This window comes from Mauremys mutica, chromosome 1, assembly GCF_020497125.1.
Source record: "Mauremys mutica isolate MM-2020 ecotype Southern chromosome 1, ASM2049712v1, whole genome shotgun sequence".
Classification (NCBI taxonomy): domain Eukaryota; kingdom Metazoa; phylum Chordata; order Testudines; family Geoemydidae; genus Mauremys; species Mauremys mutica.
In genome coordinates this window covers 184,014,003-184,034,152 of record NC_059072.1, presented here as the reverse complement: position 1 = coordinate 184,034,152, position 20,150 = coordinate 184,014,003, and the positions used below count along the sequence as shown (strand labels likewise).

Sequence of the window (20,150 nt, the reverse complement as noted above, 5' to 3'; positions counted from 1 at the left end):
AGGACAGACTAAAACCCCTTGCTACTAGAGCTCCCTTGTCTGGTGGAGCCCAATCCCTATTGAGATAAGAGGGAACATCATTTACCTTTTCTTTTTTAAATTAAGGTCAAAACTCTCCTCTAATCCTACCATCAATATTCAAATTATATATATTTTCAGAACATTAGAAATATGAATGATAACGTCAACTTTTTCAGTTGAAAATGAATTCAGAACTCATGAAAGACACTGACTTAACAACCCTGGAAGCTAAAATCCTGCTTATGAAGGATTTAATCCTAGAAAGTGCTGAGAACCTTCAATCCAACTACGGACTTCACTGGGAAGTCAGAGCCCTAAAAGAATAAGTATTGCACCAGCATCTGCACACTGCTTTCCAAATATGCCTCAGTTTTGACTTGCATAGACTATATCTAGAAAAGGGAAAGTATATCTGTATTAAAACGCATTCACACTTTGATTACTCAATGGAGGCTGCAAAAAAGTACACAGAAATTAGTACAAATTATGATGTGTGTGGGATGTGGACACCTGGATCTTGGAAGCTAAGTTGTGACCATGAATTCATTTTGCATGGATTACAGAACAGCTGTCGGATGGTAATAAATTTCAGCAACTGCTGACCTAGGCTGGATTTGAACTGATGACCTAGAAGTGAAATGTTCTATTAAAATTTCCCCTATGAGACCTTGGGTCCCTGCTGATCTTTCCTACTTTATTTCATTGTATAAGTCAAAAAACATGTGTTCCGTTATTACCCAGTATGCTAGTTCTTTTTTTACTGGTGACTCATTTTTACATATGCACGAACAAAGAAGGATCTATTGTTAACAGTGCAGAGATGGTTAATTGCAGCATAACAACTGTTACTGAAGGAGGTAGAGGCCATTTCGTTGTGCTTTGTTGCTAAGTCACATAGGAAGCTATAGATCATGTGAAGACTAGGACTTGTGGTGTAGACAATATATGCCAGAATATCTTTTACATTGCTCTGGCAGAGGCCAAATAACCAACAAAAAACAGAGCCTGATTCACCATTACATTACTCTAATTTTATGCCAGTGGAAATGCATTGAGTTATATGGAGCTACACAGAAGTAAAGCTGGACCACCACAATGGGGGTTCACAATCTATTACGACTCTCATACTCCTGTAACATCCTTAAGGAACTGTTCCATCAAGAAGCTCAAACAAACTCCTATGGCTCTATACTGAAACTCTACTGAAACTATGAATGGAATAGCTCCACAATGTTTCACAGTGGTGTGACAAAGGATAGAGGATCAACAAATATACTCCTAGTCTGGCTATGTTGCAGACAGATATGCCAGGGACTATACCTTCAGGGAAAAATAATAAAATACAAAAAGGACAGGCTGTGACATTACACCTTCTGTCTATTTCTCAAGCCAGTAAGGAATGGCTGAAACAAACATGTGAAGCCAGGATGGGAAGGGAGAAAGATCTAAAGACCTGTAAATAAGCTGGGCATTGAGACACAATGGATCAGACTGAATGGGGGATATTCTGCCTTTGGATATTAAACATTCAATGGCACACGGATCAGAGCTAGTTAGCCAATTCACCCTCCCTCAAATTAAAACATCTATAAAAGCAGGATGGGGAGGAAAAGAAACTGGATTTAAATAGTTTAACCCATTTAAAAGATCCAGCATGTCCAATTCCATGGAAGTGAGAGGCAAAATAGCAGCTGGCAGCCAGAAGCAGAATAGTTACAACCCATGCCATTGTAAGCTGCTAGTTAACAGTTGAAAGCCTTTATTCCCTACAAATATCTACCAGCTCAGATTGGATCAACAAATCTCCTGTACTCTGTAGTATTTTAATAACCAGAACTTTTAAAACTGGATTAAAATAGAAAGACAGAGTTCTTTAAAATATTAAAATCCTGAGGCCTGATTTGCAAAGGTGCTGAGCACCCACAGCTCCTAGTAACTAAAGTGGGGGTAATGGCTGCTCAGCGCCCTCTGCAAATCAATCGCATTCATTTTAATGTCTATGTGGAACTAAGTGCTGTCAACAGAGGTGTGTTCCCAGAGAGTGAAGGTACTACATCATAAAGTATTTGCATGTTTAACTGAAATGGGAGTTGTGGGCTTAGGTTTCCTCTATGAGACAGGCATCCGATTTCTCTCTCACACTTAATGTAACGAGTATCAAGAGCACTTCAAGACATGCAGTTCAGAATATATACCAACATTTCTCTGGTAGCTTGTCTTCTGCTCCTGCCTCAACACATCTGCAGCACTAATGTATCTGATTTTGTCACACAGCTTGTCCAATGTTACTTCATATGCATAGATTTGTATTTTACACACACAAACATTTAAAATTATTATATAGCCCCTGGGTTATATCTCCAAAGTATAATCTAAAACTGCTAGTTCCAATATTCATGAAGAAGCAAAATTTGATTATTTCTTAGCCCCTTATATCAATCTTGGGAAAAAGAAACCTGAACTCCACAAGTTTAAAGGAATCTTTATAAAATTGTAAATACACACACACACACACACACACTCTGTATATTTAAGTTACCATCACTATCCTATTATCATAATAATATGTATATGAATACAAATGAATGCTTCACTTCATTTGTGTCAACATTTTCAGAAAATAATATGACAGGGTGCAAGACTCCAGGGATTCATTTGACATTACTGAACAACCTCTTACCTTAGGATATGCCTTTTAGCTGTCCTGCTGCAGACAGTTTACATAAAGAACGATCTACTATTGGCTTCTGAAAGTCTCAGAGACTGATCTGTACTACTCATAGTGGATGCCTTACTGGGAATGTAGATAATGTTGTCTTAAAACAGTCAAAAGACCTGATAATAATTTTCTTAAGGATAGCTCTCTGAAGGGGCCCTTAGGATGACCGTCACATCAGCGTTAAACCCCTTGTGAAATGTCTGAGACTTTAATATAAAATTAAAAGGTTGCTTTAAAAAAAAGTAATAAAATATGAGAATGGTTTTAGCTTCAAAGATAAAACTTAACAATACTGAAACGTATCCTAAAAATCAGATATGGGTGTTTGAGTTCTACTTCATTATACATCTGATCCACAAAACTCACTAATTTGCATAGATATAATAGTAAACTGCAGGTGGTAAGAATATTAACCCAGTTTTTAACCAGTTATTGTGACAAAGAGATACAGACCTTAAAAGGAGGTATTCAGGCTTGCTGTGAAGCACTGGGTTTTGCAGGATCCTAAGTGAGGTATATTGTACCCAAGCAATGATGGTTCAAATGTGTCTTACCATTTTAAAACTATCAATTTTGAGATAACAGTATACTGAATATTAGAATTCTTTGGCTTTTGCTTGACAGCCAGATTCTATCACCTTTACTGATGTTGAATAGTACCTTGTACCATGACAAATCTGAATGAAGTCCATGGGGCTACTCGTGGAGTAGGTCAGACTAAATTAGAGTACGTGTGTCAGAATCTGACCTTGAATATACTTTTAAATCAAATTCTGTAAATGACATAAAACAGGTTGAGCTCTAGGTAATTATATTGTTGTTGACTGAGGCTGATTAGCTGTTTTGTGTACAATTAAATTTATTATTATGCAGATTTGAATGTAGAAATGCTGAGAATATCCATATTCTCATTATATCCTAGTGGAAAAAAATCTTGATCCCTACAGAATACATCTGGTGTTAACATTCCAATAAGAAGTTTGGCAGCTGGAAAGCATCCTTGCTCCATTTTATGGCAGACCCAATGATACAGCAGAAAACAGACCTGAAGGAGTTATGTCATTTAACTTTCTTACAAAACAAGATAGAAATAATTCACTTCAAATTACCATATTACCCCTGTGCTTTTACACTGTTCCATGGCTGATCTTTAATAGATTTTTAAGCTGAATGTCAATTGAGGAAGAATTTGGAATGGGATGAAAAATGGATCGGACTGTTATATGATATACAGGGTAATTTTTCAATAACATATTAAGCCTGACCTTAAACTAGTGTAAGTCAGTATAGCTCCACCAATATCACCAGCTGAGGATCTAGCCCATTGATTTTAAGGTGACAGCTCCCACTATTATTCTCGATTAATCAATCATGATTGCCTTAATAATTGCCTTATTTTAGATACCTATGCCTGAACCTCCATGGTCAATTTTCTATTTGTTGTAGGGATCCATATTAATTATTTCTTCCCAGGTGTTGTTTTCTAAGATCTGAGATCTAAAATCTTTCTGAGACTAAAGATAAGAGGATCCTTACTTTCATGCCTCTTTATCCCAGTTTTATGGTACCTTTTTAGTTTAATGGAAAGTTGTTTCATTAGAAATTTCCTCCTCCTTGTCCCTGTCCTCACTTCACTTTGTGGTACTTTGAGGGTATCTAGCTACAAGACAATTTAAAAGCAAAACAATCTGAGGGCTAAACAGCATAAAGAGACAATAGCAAATGTTGGTCAGGGACAAATTCAAAGATGGTGTAAAATGGTGGAACACCAATGGCTTGAATGAAGAGGAAACAATTTATACTAAGTCTTCCTCAGGAATTGGGCACCTGCCTGAGTAGGAGATTAGGGTGGCATAAAGGTGCCTTTTAATACCGGGAATGGACTATCCACATTACATAAAGGGAAGAGCTTCTACTGCTGGGCTGCTACTCCTATTCTTGCACAGGGAAGAGAGGCTCCATCCTGCAACATGTGCTACAAAACTGGTGCAGAGGGGAAATAAGATGGAGCAGGAAGAGGCAGGTGTAGTTTACTTCCTCCTGTGTTCAGTTCTGTTATGCCTCTAGGGCAGTGCAACTTCACAATGCCTCTTACTGAGGGGAAATTGTACAGTGTCAGGCTAACATTAGGAGAGGTGGAAGACAAATAGGCACAGCAAAGGAAAAAGGAAGAAAGAAAACACAGAAAACTAAAGGGAGGGAAGATTGATGGAGAACAACAGCAACATAATATAGGAAAACCAGCCATGGTAAGCAGAGCCCATTTACTCTGCAAGAAGCTTGATTTAAAAGCTTTGGCAAGGAACTGGATTCTGCAACAGTCCAGCGCAGCAGTTTCAAAATTATGCAGCAGTTTCAGAAAAAAATAAGTGTGCAAAAGAGGGTTTTACTATATTAATATGAAGCTGAGTAATATAATCAGTACAATATTCCTTGTGGATATTATTAAATGTAATTAATTTTACACTGTCCCTAATTTTTAGCATTGTGTTGCAGAATGTTGTACTGAAAATGAATAGCTACATCACTGCATTTGTTAGAGGAAAGCATGAGTTTTTGGCAGCTGTGCAGGGAACAGTTGGGACTATTGGCACCTGGGAATATATGGCAAATAATATAGAAGAGTGGCCTATTTTTTCAGAAATGCTGAGGACATTAACAGGCAGTGTGAGTGAACGGGAACTGTGGGAGTTTAGCACATTTGGAAGTCAGGCCACTTTTTATTAAGGTGACTAATTATGGATTTAGGAGTCTAATTTTGGTTACCCTTGTTTGAAATGTTTGTCCTCTTTTTAAAATGAAATATTAAATCCTGTACAATTCCACAACAAGGATGGATTTTTAGCAAATTCCACAGGCATGAAATTGTACGTTATATAGGGAGAGAAAAGAGCACAAGTGTTTGAAAGAAGCGAAAAGAATTACTTCAATTATTTATGGATGTTTGTTATCCCCTGAACTATTTGAAGCTGGTTGAAAATTTTCCATTGAGAAGTTTGGAACAGAAAACACCTATTTTGTCTAAACACATATTTCTGGTTGCCTTAAACAGAAAACTTTCAAGTTTAGATTTTTCTGCAGCCCTTCTTCTCCCCCCAGCCCTCCCAAAATAATAATAGCAAATGGTTCTGTGAGGGGAAATATTCACTAGTTTTAGAAATAGTGTATGTTTGATCAAAATTTTAAGTGTGATTACTATGTAGACCAGTGGTTCTCAAAGCCGGTCCGCCGTTTGTTCAGGGAAAGCCCCTGGTGAGCCAGGCCAGTTTGTTTACCTGCCGCGTCTGCAGTTTCGGCCGATCGCGGCTCCCACTGGCCACGGTTAACTGCTTCAGGCCAATGGGGGCTCTGGGAAGGGCGGCCAGCACCTCGGCCCGCACCGCTTCCCGTAGTCCCCCTTGGGCTGGAGCAGCGAACCATGGCCAGTGGGAGCCGCGACTGGCCGAACCTGCGGATGCGGCAGGTAAACAAACCGGCCCGACCCACCAGGGGCTTTCCCTGAACAAGCGGTGGACCAGCTTTGCGAACCACTGGTCTAGACTATCTAGCTGAAACCCATTCTTCTTTCAAAATATGTATATCAGTGTGTATCAAGTTATGAGATTTTTCAGTATGGTTGTTACTGAAATATGCTGTACATTTGCTAGTGACATACAAATTAGGTGATCTCCACCAAGAAGGGTGTTCAATTACCATTAATCAGCAGGGGAGTTGTAATAATGAGATTTACAACTCAATGACAATTGAGCAAGCACCACACAATGGAGACTGCTCAACTCTGACTCAGTTGTACAAGAAGACACCAGGGGGGTTGCCCAGTCCAGAGACTCAAAGCCCACTAGGACATGTCTGGGCAAGTCTCTTCTAGGCACATGGACTGCGGATATAAAATACGGGATAGTGGCATCATGCTTTTGCCTTTCTCCTCCCAGTGGATGAAGCAACCCATCCCATAGCAAAAGACTTTTCCCCCCATGGATTGCCTTACTGGCATTCTGACTTACCGTAACAAAAGTTATGACAAAATTTATACTGATGCTGGGACCTTTAATGCCCTTAAAATTGCTGAGTCAATATTCTTTGCACAACACTACTTCTTGTGGCTGACAGAGCAAAGAGCACCTTAATCTGCATGTGCCAAGATGAATTAAGTTAATTTCAATCCTTGGAAGACAGATATTGTAGTTAGGTGTAGTAGGTCAGTAAACACTTTTGGCCATATCTGCACTCAAAGCCTGATGCTGAAAACACTTGCTTAGGCATGCAATTTACAGAAGTCAATGGCAGTTTGGCAAAGTGCATTCTGAAAAATCAGACCCTCAACCCTTGCTTAGGGAATTTTGCCTGAATAGGAACAGAGCAAAGACTACAATGTTTTTTTTTTCTGGGAATAATCAATTAAGCTGGCATTTTGAAAGAGGATTCTATATTAAAAGAAATGCATATGGAACAATATCCTGTATGCCTCCAGTATTCGCAGAAGAATTTAGGGGGAAGAAATGCTTTTGTGGATTGGGGCCTTGCTGTCTAAGTTTGAGACTAAGTGCATATCTATTAAGCAAATGCCTTAAAACATATTTGTTGACATCCCCTGGAACTTAAACACATGCTTAAGTGTTTTGAATAGGTATGGATTGCTGATCTGAGGCATCAGACACTGCAGTCATGGGCACAGCAGAGGAAACTAGATGGCTAGACAAATCTTGTATACAAAACAGGGGCCACTTTAGTTATGAGAAAACTAGGCAGCTATCCAGGCCAGCAGATTTGACCTTGCCACTTCATTATGATGGAGGGGCCACTGGGTTAAATTTGAGTATGTTGTGACCCTGTGCACTGGGTCTATGGAGCATGGATACTGGGTCTGCCACCTCCCTGTTAGGTGAGTGCTCGAACCACTAAGCAAGTGTCACTCTCATGCTCTCTCTCTCACCAAATGATTCTAAATCACTTAACACTGTTATTTCAACACAAATGTGAGTGGACATATTTCAGAACAGATTTGCACTGAAATTACAGAAGGTATGATTTAAAAACATTTAGTTAGTTTGGCATTGTATACAGCAGCCCTCAGTTTGCTGACTCAAGGTATACAAATGCTGAAACAGTTTGTTCAAAAAAATTGTAGTGTGATATTGAGTGGCATGGCACATTGCTTTTGTGCTCCAAGTGGATCCCAGGAATTAAAATGTGAATGAGGTGTGAAGTATTAAATGTCCACAAGACATTTCTTAGGGCTGTGCTTATATCTTTTACAATAAGTCACACCTCCTGCAGCAGCTGGACCTAATGGGGGCATGATCTGTTTTTGTTAGGCAGCCTCCGTGCTGCCTTTTATATAAAAGAAAGGGATGAAGCACTTTAAAATGCTACAGTTGACTATGAAACTATGTTGAACCCAAGGTTGCCAACAGAGATATGGCTAGCTTCCACTCTCTTTCACACAATACTGCAGACTAAAAATCACTGCCCTCTTTTTTGCTCTTTCTGACCTGTTCCTTTACTCTGCTCAGCAGCAGCAGGCCCTAGGACAAATGGCTAGACAAACTAGGGCCAGTCAGGAATTTTCCAACTACATGTTTTTCCATCAGAAAATGTGGTTTTCAGAAAAAAAAATGTAGGAAAGTGCTGATTTTGCTGAATTTCTTCTGATTTTTAGTTTATATTACAAAATGTAAACTAGAAGTATTTTGTTTCAGGTAGGTCACCCCAAATTGAAACATTTGATTGTGGGGCAGTTTGACATAAATCTACGTTCCCCTGAGCTGTCATGATGCCCCCTGGGAGTTATAGTTTGAGTACCTCAAACCCGCCTATAGGTGGAGCTCTCTTCCTGGTCTACAGTTCCCATGATACACCATATAGTCTTCTCCTTGGCTGAGCCACACAAGGTGCATAATGGGAGTCCCAGGGACATGATGAATCATGAACCAAAATGCAATGAACATTTAGACATTCACAAATTAAAGTGGGTCAGAACTTTTCATTCCATGAAAGATTTCAGTATTTTGACTTTTGCTCCTGATTAGGATACAAACAAAATGTAATTGAAAATCAGAATTGGGAAATTCTAGTTTTCAAATCAGCTCTAGAATGGACCTAAGTGAAAGTGGAGGGGATAGGAAAGAAGTCCCTGTCTGAAAAGGGAAGAGGAGTGAAAAAGTGACAGGAAGAGATGGGGAAAACACAGCACCTGAATCTTTATTGTCTTGGGGAAAATTATACGTTAGTCCTAACTTTGCTTGCAGTCTTTGTATCAACATGGTTTCTCAGTGAATTGTATTCAAAATATTAACTTCAAGTGTGAAATCAAGAATCAACTGTTGCACACTGTGAATGAAACTAGGATGGCACTGAAAACTGCAAAATTTAAACTTAGAATTAAAAAACTGCCTTCAAAAGCTTCAACAGAAGAAATCTCACTGACTATTAGACAGCTCTCTCTGCATTTAGGCCTAGTCTACACTAGTCTGTTATTTCAGAATTAGCCTAGTTAATTCGGAAAAAAAAATGATTCCATCTACATGACCAATTTAAAGGGCTCTTTAATTCAATTTCTGTATTCCACCTCAGCAAGTGGAGTAGTGCTTAAATCGAGATCGCAATCCCGGGTTAAAGGTATTGTGGACGCAATTTGATGTTATTGGCCTCCGGGAGCTATCCCAGAATGCTCTCTTGTGACCGCTCTGGACAACACTCTCAACTCTGATGCACTAGCCAGGTGGGCAGGAAAAGCCCTGGAAACTTTTGAATTTTATTTCCTGTTTGGTCACCATCAGCACAAGTGACCATCAGCACAGTTCACCATCACAGGTGACTATGCAGAGTCCACCATCACAGGAGATCACGCAGTCCCGGATTCGCAGATGAGCTCCAGCATGGTCCGAACGGGAGGTACTGGATCTCATCGCATGTTGGGGAAATGAGTCTGTTATGGCAGAACTACGTTACAAAAAAAAAAAAAAAAAGGAACGCAAATACGTACGTTAAAGTCTCCAGGGCCATGATGGAAAGAGGCTACTCCAAGGACACAGAGCAGTGTTGTACAAAAATCAAGGAGCTCAGGCAAGCATACCAAAAAGCCACGGAGGCGAATGGTTGCTCTGGGTCACAGCCCCATACATTCCACTTCTACTGTGAGTTCTAAGCAATTATTGGGGGGTGACGCCACCACTACCCCACCACTGTCCATGGACACCTGCAAGGGGGGAGTTGCATGGAGCAAGGAGGAAGAGTCATTGGAGGACAAAGAGGAGGCCAGTGCACAGGCAGCAGGTGGGGAATCCGTTTTTCCCCTTAGCCAGGAACTATTCTTAATGCTGGAGCCAATAGCCTCTCCCCACTCCCAAGGCGGGCTCCTGGACCATGACCCTGAAGAAGCTACTTCTGGTGAGTAAAAGCCTGATCGGAGCCATGCAGTGGGGTGGGCGGGGGAGGTGCAGTGTTGTGTGAAGCGATCATCCCAGAGAGCCCACAGACCCTCCTTTTATATAGCAAACCCACCAGGTATTGCTTGCTATGGGAAAGGGGGCCCAGCAGTTTGAAAGCATTGAAATTAATGTAGAAGAAGCAGAGCCCCTAGGCTGCCTGCAAGCTGAATTCTGTTGCCTGGCCGTGTGTGATGGCTTACTCACACCAAAGTGTCCCCTTTGTTCTCCGAAATGTATATTTTAAAATACTACCCTCTCTTTTTCTTCTCCCGCAGGTGCAAATGTTTCAATGCAGCCCCTACTCCATCCCAGAGGCTGGTCCAGATTAGAAGGTGGGAAAAAATGAACTCGGGACGACATGTTCGCTGAGCTCATGCAGTCCTCCCGCACTGATAGGGCCCAGCTGAATGCGTGGAGGCAAACAATTGTGGAGTCCAGTAAAGCATTACAGGAACACGAAGAGAGGAGGGATGCGCATGATGAGAGCAGGCAGGACACTATGGTTAAGCTCATGGGGGAGCAAACTGACATGCTCAGCTGTATGGTGGATCTAATGTGGGAAAGGCAGCAAAACCACACACTGCTGCTGCAGCCCCTGTATAACTGCTCTCCCTCCTCCCCAAGTTTCATAGCCTCCTCACCCAGACAGCCAAAAATATAAGGGGGGAGTTACGAGGACCCACACACTCAACCCCCGAGGATCGTCCAAGCAGCAGAAAGCTGGCGTATGCGAACTGTTGATTTGGTTTCTGGACTTGTCTTTCCCTCCTTCTCCACCCCCCCTACCCAATACTTCACCCTCCCCCGATCTACCTTTGGATTTCTCTCAATGTGTTGTGCAACAAATACAGTTTTTAAACAATTGGCCACCAGGCGAGTTGCCTCAACCTCTCACCCCACCATAAATGTCTCCCCCTTACTCTCACAGATATTGTGGAGCACACAACAAGCAACAACTACAATTGGAATATTGGTTGTGCTGAGATCTAACCGAGTCAGTAATCTGCACCAGCGTGCTTTCAAACGTCCAAAAGCACATTCTACCACCATTCTGCACTTGCTCAGCCTATAGTTGAACTGCTCCTTACTACTGTCCAGGGTGCCTGTGTATGGCTTCATGAGCCATGGCATTAAGGAGTAGGCTGGGTCCCCGAGGATAACTATAGGCATTTCAACATCCCCAACAGTAATTTTCTGGTCTGGGAAGTAAGCCCCGTCCTGCAGCTGTTCAAACAGACCAGAGTTCCTGAAGATGCGAGCGTCATGCACCTTTCCCAGCCATCCCACATTAATGTTGGTGAAATGTCCCTTGTGATCCACCAGTGCTTGCAGCACCATGGAAAAGTACCCCTTGCGGTTTATGTACTGGCCACCCCGGTGTGCCGGGGCCAAGATACGGATATGCGTTCCGTCTATCACCCCGCCACAGTTAGGGAACCCAAGCGCATTAAAGCCATCCACAATAGTCTGCACATTTCCCAAAGTTGCTACCCTTAATAGCAGCTGGTCAATGACTGTGTTGGCTACTTACAGCACAGCAGCCCCTACAGTAGATTTGCCCACCCCAAACTGATTCCCAACTGACCGGTAGCTGTCAGGCGTGTGCTAGCTTCCACAGGGCTATGGCCACTCACTTCTCAACTGTGAGGGATGCTCTCATTTTGGTGTGTTTGCATTTCAGGGCAGGGGACAGCAAGTCACAAAGTTCCATGAAAGTGGCCCTACGCATACAAAAGTTTCCCAGCCCTGGAACACTATGCGGTTCCACCAGTCTGTGCTTGTTTCCTGGGCTCAGAATCGGCATTCCACAGCATGAACCTGGCCCAATGCCACCACGATCTCCCAATCGCCACATGCCGTGCTTCTAGGAACATCTGTGTCCATGTCCTCATCAGTATTGTAATCGCATTGTCGTCGCTTCCTCGCCCAGTTTTGCAGGTACTGCACATACTGCAAAAATGCGTGAGGTATTTACAATAGCCAAAACTGCAGTGGAGATCTGAGCAGGCTCCATGTTTGCCGCACAATGGCACCTGCACGGGTAATCCTGGAAAAAGGGCGCAAAACGTAGGAGGCCTGTTCGGTTCAAGATGGCCGATAAAAGGCGGTAAATGGTTGTCTTCTGTAGCTTTCATGGAGTCAGGAAGGTCGCTAGAGTGCAATAGTGAGAGAGCAGAGTTTGCGGCAGAAGCTGTGCGGCTCAGGTCACGATGGCCAAAAAACGGCAGGGAATTTTTGCCATCTGTAGCTTTCACAGAGGGAGCAGCGAGTGACAGCACACACCCAGAAACACCTCCGAGAATGTTTTTGCCCCATCGTGCACTGGGAACTTAACCCACAATTCCAATGGGTGGGGGGGGACTACGGGAACTGTGGGATAGCTTCCCACACTGCACCGCTCCAACATTCGATGCTAGCGTCGGTACTGTGGATGCATTCCGCCGAATTTATGCACTTTAGTGGGGACACACAACACCGAATGTATAAAATTGCTTCCGAAAATTCGAATAGAATAAGTTCGAATTAATTTTGTACCATAGACGTACCCTTAGAGCCCTCCATGTGATGGGGAGTGCTTCTGTGTAATTTCTTGGCATGTGGTACATAAAGTTCACTGTCCTGCCTTACTGTACGATTTCAGAGCCCATGATCAGCTCTATTAAATGGGTGTTTACAAGCCATTTATGTAAAAACTGGGATACAGATCCCAATGTATCAGGCTGTGAATTTTATTCACTGATAAAAATCATTTCACAGACTGAAGTTTCAGATACTTAGTGTGACTGTGTTACCCAGAAACTTGGGAAAAAAAGCAACCACCACAAAGTTCCACTGATAATTGGTATATTTCATACTGAATAATTCAAATACTACATGCTGATCTTATAACAACATATTTGTGTGGAATCAATTAAGGACTACTCACAGGGATGAAGTTGACAGACTTTTTGTGATAATGCTTGAATTGAGTCACTCATAGAAAGTGGTCTTTAAAGTTACTGTGAAATGACCTTGAATACCATTACACACACACTGCAATGATTTAAGTTTTCTGGAACTTCTCTGAACTAGAACAACAGGTTTAACTTTAGTTTTGAGAATGGTCATTGTGAACTGCAAAAACGTCAAATCATTTATCATGATTAATCTCTCAGAAGCATAGTCATACCCAGCTTCTTAAGCAGGAGCACCAGTTTAAATTTGCTGCAAAAGGGTTTAGACCTGGCATAGTCAAGCAGAACTTATTTGGCTTCCATGGAGTTACAGCTGCTTCCACCAGTACTCTTTCATTTAAGGAAATGCCCATTTACAAAGACTTGGGACTAAATTCAGACCAAGCATAAGTGGGTATAATGCCATTCCTCTCTCAAAAGTTTCACTTGCTTACTAGGACTCTCAATTAAACGCATTTAACTCAATTCAAAAAATTAAGCAGGATTAAAAAATTAATTGTGATTAATCGCAGTTTTAATTGCGCTGTTAAGCAATAGAATTACAAATTAAATTTATTAAATATTTTTGGATTTTTTTCTACATTTTCAAATGTATTGATTTTAATTCCAACACAATACAAAGTGTACAGTGCTTACTTTTTATTATTTTAATTACTAATATTTGCACTGTAAAATGATAAAAGAAATAGTATTTTTCAATTCACTTCATACAAGTACTGTAGTGCAGAGGTTCTCAAACTGTGGACCATGCGTGGTCCGTGAGCTCCATTCAGGTTGTCCGTGGATAGTTCCTTCTAAGATGCATGCCTGGGCAGCTGCATACAAGAAAATGAAGGGCCACCTACCTAATTAGTGGAGCCGCACAGGCATGGCTCCACTAATTAGGTGCCTGGATCCTGTAGAAGATACACATGTAAGGTGAGGTGGTGGCCTTGGGGGGAATAAGGGGTAGGTGGGAGGGGGCAGTGGGGTGAGAAGAAAGGTGGGGGGAATTTGGGATGTACAGGGCTGTGGCGGCCAGAGAAAGAGGCGACTTTCCCCAGTTCTAGGGCTGTTGCTGCCTGCAAGAGAGCCCCTCCTTCCCAGCCCCAGCTCAAGGCCACTGTGATGGTGGAGAGAGGGCACATTCATCGCATTATAAAGGTAAAACTACTGATATGAAAATATGAGTTGTGTGCTTTCATTTGTAGAACAAAAAAATATTATTACATTTTTTAAAAAAATATATAGCACTTTTATCCAAAGCGCTTTACAATAGTTAGCTAATGGTACAAACAACAGTTGGAAAGATCATTAAGTGGTCTGCTGACACCCTCAGCAATTTTCAAGCAGTCCGTGGAAAAAAAAATTTGCACTACAGCAGTGGTTCTCAATCTGTTTATAATGAAAGTATAACTTACAAATTTAGATTTTTTTTCGTTACATAACTGCACTCAAAAGCAAAACAATGTAAAACTTTAGAGCCTACAAGTCTACTCAGCCCTGCTTCTGGTTCAGCTAATTGCAAAGACAAACGAGTTTGTTTACATTTACGGGACATAATGCCGCCTGCTTATTATTTATGTCACCTGAAAGCGAGAACAAGTATTCACAATATTGTAGCCAGCACTGCAAGATATTTATATGTCAGGGATATGCTAAATATTTGTGTACCCCTTCATGCTTTGGCCACCATTCCAGTGGACATGCTTCCATGCTGATGAAGCTCGTTAAAAAAATAAGTTAATTAAATTTGTTACTGAACTCTTTGGTGGAGAATTGTATGTCTCCTGCATAAACAAGGAGTGGGCAGCATTATCTCCTGCAAATGTAAACAAGCTTGTTTGTCTGAGCAACTGGCTGAACAAGAAGTAGGACTGAGTGGACTTGTAGGCTCTAAATTTTTATATTAAAAAACAAAACAATGCAGGGTTTTTAAAAACATAATTCTACATTTGTAAAATCAACTTTCATGCTAAAGGGATTGCACTACATTACTTGCAAAGGGGGAAATGAAAAATACTATTTCTTTCATTTTTTACAGTGCAGCTATTTGTAATCCAAAATAAATATAAACTGAGCACTGTCCAGTTTGTATTCTGTGTTGTAACTGAAATCAATATATTTGAAAATGTAGAAAACATCCAAAAAATACCATTTATTTAAATATAACAGCCCGATTAATCAATCTTTTTTTTAATTGTGTGACAGCCCTATTGCTTATACTAGGTCTGAATTTGGCCCAATAAACTTTGTCCTTAATATGCATGGTATCTGTTTTTACATAAATGAAACCTTTCATTCAAATCAGATTTGATTTGGTTGCCAAGCAGGGAAGCTACTTTGGGATATACCTCTGATTACATTACAAGTTACCATTTATACCAGTTTCCAATCAGCATGAAAGATTATTTTGTCAAAAGATGTACTGCTGATAATACTTGAGCATATTTATTAGAGTTTAGTAGGGATTACAATACCAAACAGCTATGCCATGGCCGAGGCTCTGTAAACACTGCTTTTGTGTGCCCTGCACCTTTACTGAAGCTTTCCAACAGATCCTAATAGCTCCCAGTAGGCGTTGCTACAACAGACTTTTTGCACATCTTATAAGGTGATGTTGCTATGCAATGACACCACAGTTACTGAATAAAAGTGCAAAACAGTGCATTATAGCTGACTTGCAGCTGTGGGAAGCATTAAGTGTCTTTACAGAGCTGTCACTTACAGCCCTGTGGGAGATCAGAAGCAAATCGTGGGTTCCAGAAAATAATATAGTGCATTAGCAAGCACTTGACAGCAAACTGAAGGAGTTATATAGAATTAGTTATACCACATAAGGTGGTACTTGTCAGAGAATGACTGAACAAAAACCTAAAACCTTCAACTATATTAAAACCACCATCTCTGTTCTGATGTCTCCAAAACTTCAAGGTTCCACTTGTATGACAGTGTGACAGGGAACAATTACCTCTATTTTAAGAGTGCTATTATAGCTAATGTAACTTTTGCTTTGACTTGCTTATACAGGATTTTGGACAAATTCTTTTCTCAGATATGTACGGGCAAATCCCATTGACTTAACTGGAGTTAAGAATGCATATCTGACATTAGATTCAGCCAATACGAGCCTATGAGAGAGAAACCATCATTTATAAATTTGTTATCCATTGCACTACATGTTTTTTCCCTTCAACCTAGGAAGTGATAGACAGGATTTCACATGGAGATGCACTGATTTAGACAACATTCTAATCTGACAAGTCTCCCCAGTACTGTCTACATCTTGAGTCAGTCATTACATCTACATGCCAATTCATACACATTCTTAACAGCAGGTTTACATAAATCAAGGAACACAAATTCAATTATTCTGTGTTTGTCTTTCAGAATTTTAAACTGGAATGCTGGATGTGAACAAGAGTGTGACAGTAGCACAAAGGCACCAGATGGAGGAAGTTCTTGTGTTTTTTACAAGGAACACTGAACTAAGTCTACCTTTATTTTGGTTAAGAATGTAACCCACAGTTCTGCCACACCTCTTCCCATTTGTTTTACACTGGCAGAATAGTTGTAATTTGGCTCCTTATGCATTTGTATCATTCTTTTACTAAACAAAATACTCGATTGAAATGTTCTTATATACTGGCATGATTTACACTGTGATCTTATTAGTGCAGACAATGTGTGGTCTGGTCCTGGGAATGAGTAATTCCCAAGGTCTAATCCCAGTCCTAGCACAGACTACGTCTGTGGCTTTGTCCAAACACTTCATGTTTCCAGAGAAGAGTCTTAGCCTGTATAAATCAGCCTACCTTCACTGACTTCAGTAGAGCAATGCTGATTTATTTTGAGGATTAAATCTTCTGTGTCTGTTTCAATGGCAATAATGCCACTCCCTACAATTCCTCATAGGGATGTTGGGAGGATTAGTCCATGAACCGTGGGGGGGTGAAGGCGAGCCATTACACATTGTGATGCACGATCACATACTCTAAGATGTCTACTTGTTAAGTTTTATTAAATAATTATTTGTATTACAGTGTCCCCTAGAATCCCCACACATGGAGCAGGGCCTCATTTTTCAAGCATTGTACACCCACCTCCGCGCCCAAAGATACGGCTGCTGCTTCTCCTCAGTTTTCTTCTGTTTAAAATATTGTAACATTTGATCTTATTTTGGGGTTGCATTCCTGAGCTTACCTGGAAAATGTAGAGCAGTCCTTTATTTGCTTTGGTTTCTACCCAAAGGCTCTAGTTGGGAAGGGAGCAATGTGGATTATTCTAAAAATTGCTGTATAAGTGAATAGGTTTGATCTAACAATAAACTGTGTCCACACTATGGATCAGATCTTCAATGGATGCAGCCCTAATGAAACGTAACCTGGGCTACAACTCGATCACCTGAATCAAAGCATGAGCAGTTAACCTTATTCGTTGGGTACGTGCAGGTGTTGAGTCTGAACTTTTTATGAACTGAAACTTAACTCAGACTTCATGTCTCTGTCTGAAACTTTTAATCAAAAAACTCTGACCTGCGAACTACTCATGGCCCCTCCCTCCCAATAAGTAGCCATAAGTAGCCATCCCCTCTTTTGTCTTCTCCAATTTACATTTTAACCTGTTTTGTCCTGTAGAATCTTGATTGATTATGCATGACCATTATGATCTGTTAATCACTTTGTTTACTTCTGTGTATAAACATTGATGCTTACCCCTAATAAACTTGCCACACTTACTCCAAAGCTTGGCTCTTAAGCTAAGGATGGTGTGAGCCCGTTGATCAACGAATTGTTGTCTGGTCTCTGACAGATCTCTGAGCCTTATACCAACTCCGCACTAACTCGGGTGCTGGAGAGGTGAGTAGGACTTGCTTTTTACCTAACAATTTGGGGGCTCGTCCGGGATTCCTTCTGGTGCGGTGCCTCTGTCCAGTGGTCAGACCACTCATATACGAATTGGCCGGCGCCACGGGAGATTTCTCCCAGCCAATTCAATATTGAGGGGTTGTGTACTGGACAGCAGGATAAACGCCAGTTGGAGGGCTCCTGTCAGACACCATGGGTCAAGGGACTAGCGTGCCTCTTTGAGAGTCCGCTGGGGATTGTAAATAAGTTATGGAATGAAGGGAAACTCCCAGTACAGACAGGAATGTCTAGGAGGAAGTTGTACACACTGTGTGTAAGGAATTGGACTGGGTATACCGCGGTATTGGCCGACCCGAGGATGAGGTGGCCTTCGTATGGCTCTTTCGAACAGGCTGCCTTAAGAGGAGTAAGGAGCCAGATCGAAAAAGACCATCCGGGACAGTTATGTTACTGGTTTTGTTGGGACACAGCAGCAGAGCTGTGGAAATCTTTAAAGATTATGGCAGTCAGGTATTCTTCCGAGAGTGAACCCCCTCCATGTTATTTCGATGAAGGGTGTAAACCACGGCGTGTTTTAACTCGTCAGTTGGTCCCCACTGCACCTGCCCCTATTCCTCAGCAAGGGGACTCTCTCCAGGGCGCAGAGGGGAATCTGCAGGACTCCAAATTGGAATCTCTGCAGGGTGATAAGGAGGAAATGGAGGAGCACACCCCGGGAGGAGTAGTTACTAGGCAAAAGATCAAGCAGATGCAGCAGGGTGCACACCCCTCTCCTGAGGATAGTCAAGAGGCTGCCCCTGCCAAAACTTTTGTGAGTAGAGAAATGCCTTTACAGGTGCACGACCAACCTTTTGTGAACAATAATGGTGAGATACAACATACCAATATTGTGGAATATAAAGGATGGCTAGAATGGGACTTGAAAGAATGGGGACGGTTGTCAGGGTCCTTTGGGGAAAATCCCCGAAAGATCATTGAACTTTTAGAAAGATTGTTTTTAAGTCATAATCCTACTTATACGGATGTAGATCAGTTGTTAAGCAGAGTTTTGACCGGAGAGGAACGTAGTAGATTGTGGATGGCAGAAAGGACATGGGGGGATAGCAATGTGGTTAATACCACTTGGATGGATAGGCGGGATCAAGCCGCTGGCTGGAATCCCCTAGACTGGAATCAGCCAAGGCTGAATCAGCTGCGGATAGATCAAGAGCGATTGTTAGAGAGACTCAAAGAAATGGCTCGCCGCTCGCCTAATCAGGCTAAGTTCATGCAGATTCGGCAGGAATCTGATGAGCCACCCAGAAAGTTCTGGTCGAGGCTATTGGAGGGGGCCCGAATGTTCACTCAGATGGATCCTAAGAGAGAAGCAGACCACCCTACTCTTATTTCGTTTTTTGTGAATCAGTCAGTACCCCCTGTAAGGGATTATTTCTTACAGTTTCGCCCTGGTTGGGGAGGTGAGTCAGTCACTTCAGTGTTGGATGTAGCTGATTTTGCATGGGAAAAAGGAAGGGAAAGCAGCAGAAAAAAAGAGAAAAAGGAAGAATATAAGTTGATGGCTTTAGCTTTTCGCGGTGGTATTCGAGGCAGAAGCCGTGGCCGTGGCAGGGGATCTCAGGGTGCTCGGGGGAGAGGGTCCTGGCAACCCCAGCCACCAGGAAATTGTTTTCAGTGCGGACAACCCGGTCACTTTAAACGTGAATGCCCCTGGGGACGCCCAGAGGGTCCGGTCGCATCCGCAGATACTTACACCAGGGACGAATACACTCCTGCACCACCAGCCCAGCCCGTTCCTCAGGCCTGGATCAACTACGGGCAACAACAACAGCTGCAGCGAACTCAGCCTTCTCAATGACGGTACCCCGGGGGCGAAGGCAAACAATGTGATGGTCTTATTTCCTTAATGTCTTTAGCCGGCTCTTTCCTCACTTTCTCCCCTCCCAGCAAAGAGCCTCACCTAACCCTTTCAGTCCAGGGACTGCCTGTCTGTTTCCTCATTGATACTGGAGCTACTTTCTCTCTTTTAAATCATGCCCCCTCTCCCTGGCTATCCTCTGAGGTTAAAACTGCAACTGGGGTGGAAGGCAATCCACAGTCTCTGGGACTCACTTTGCCTCTAAATGTTATTTATGCTGATAAATGTTTTTCTCACCGTTTTCTTTTTTCCCCAGCTTGTCCG

At 41.9% G+C, this 20,150-nt stretch overlaps 1 long non-coding RNA gene across 3 annotated transcripts in view; it reads right to left on the bottom strand.

Annotated features, from left to right (window-relative positions):
• The window catches only part of LOC123348514, a 171,355-nt gene that overhangs the window by 55,215 nt on the left and 95,990 nt on the right, over nt 1-20,150 (bottom strand). The gene's annotated exons all lie outside the window — the stretch shown is intronic.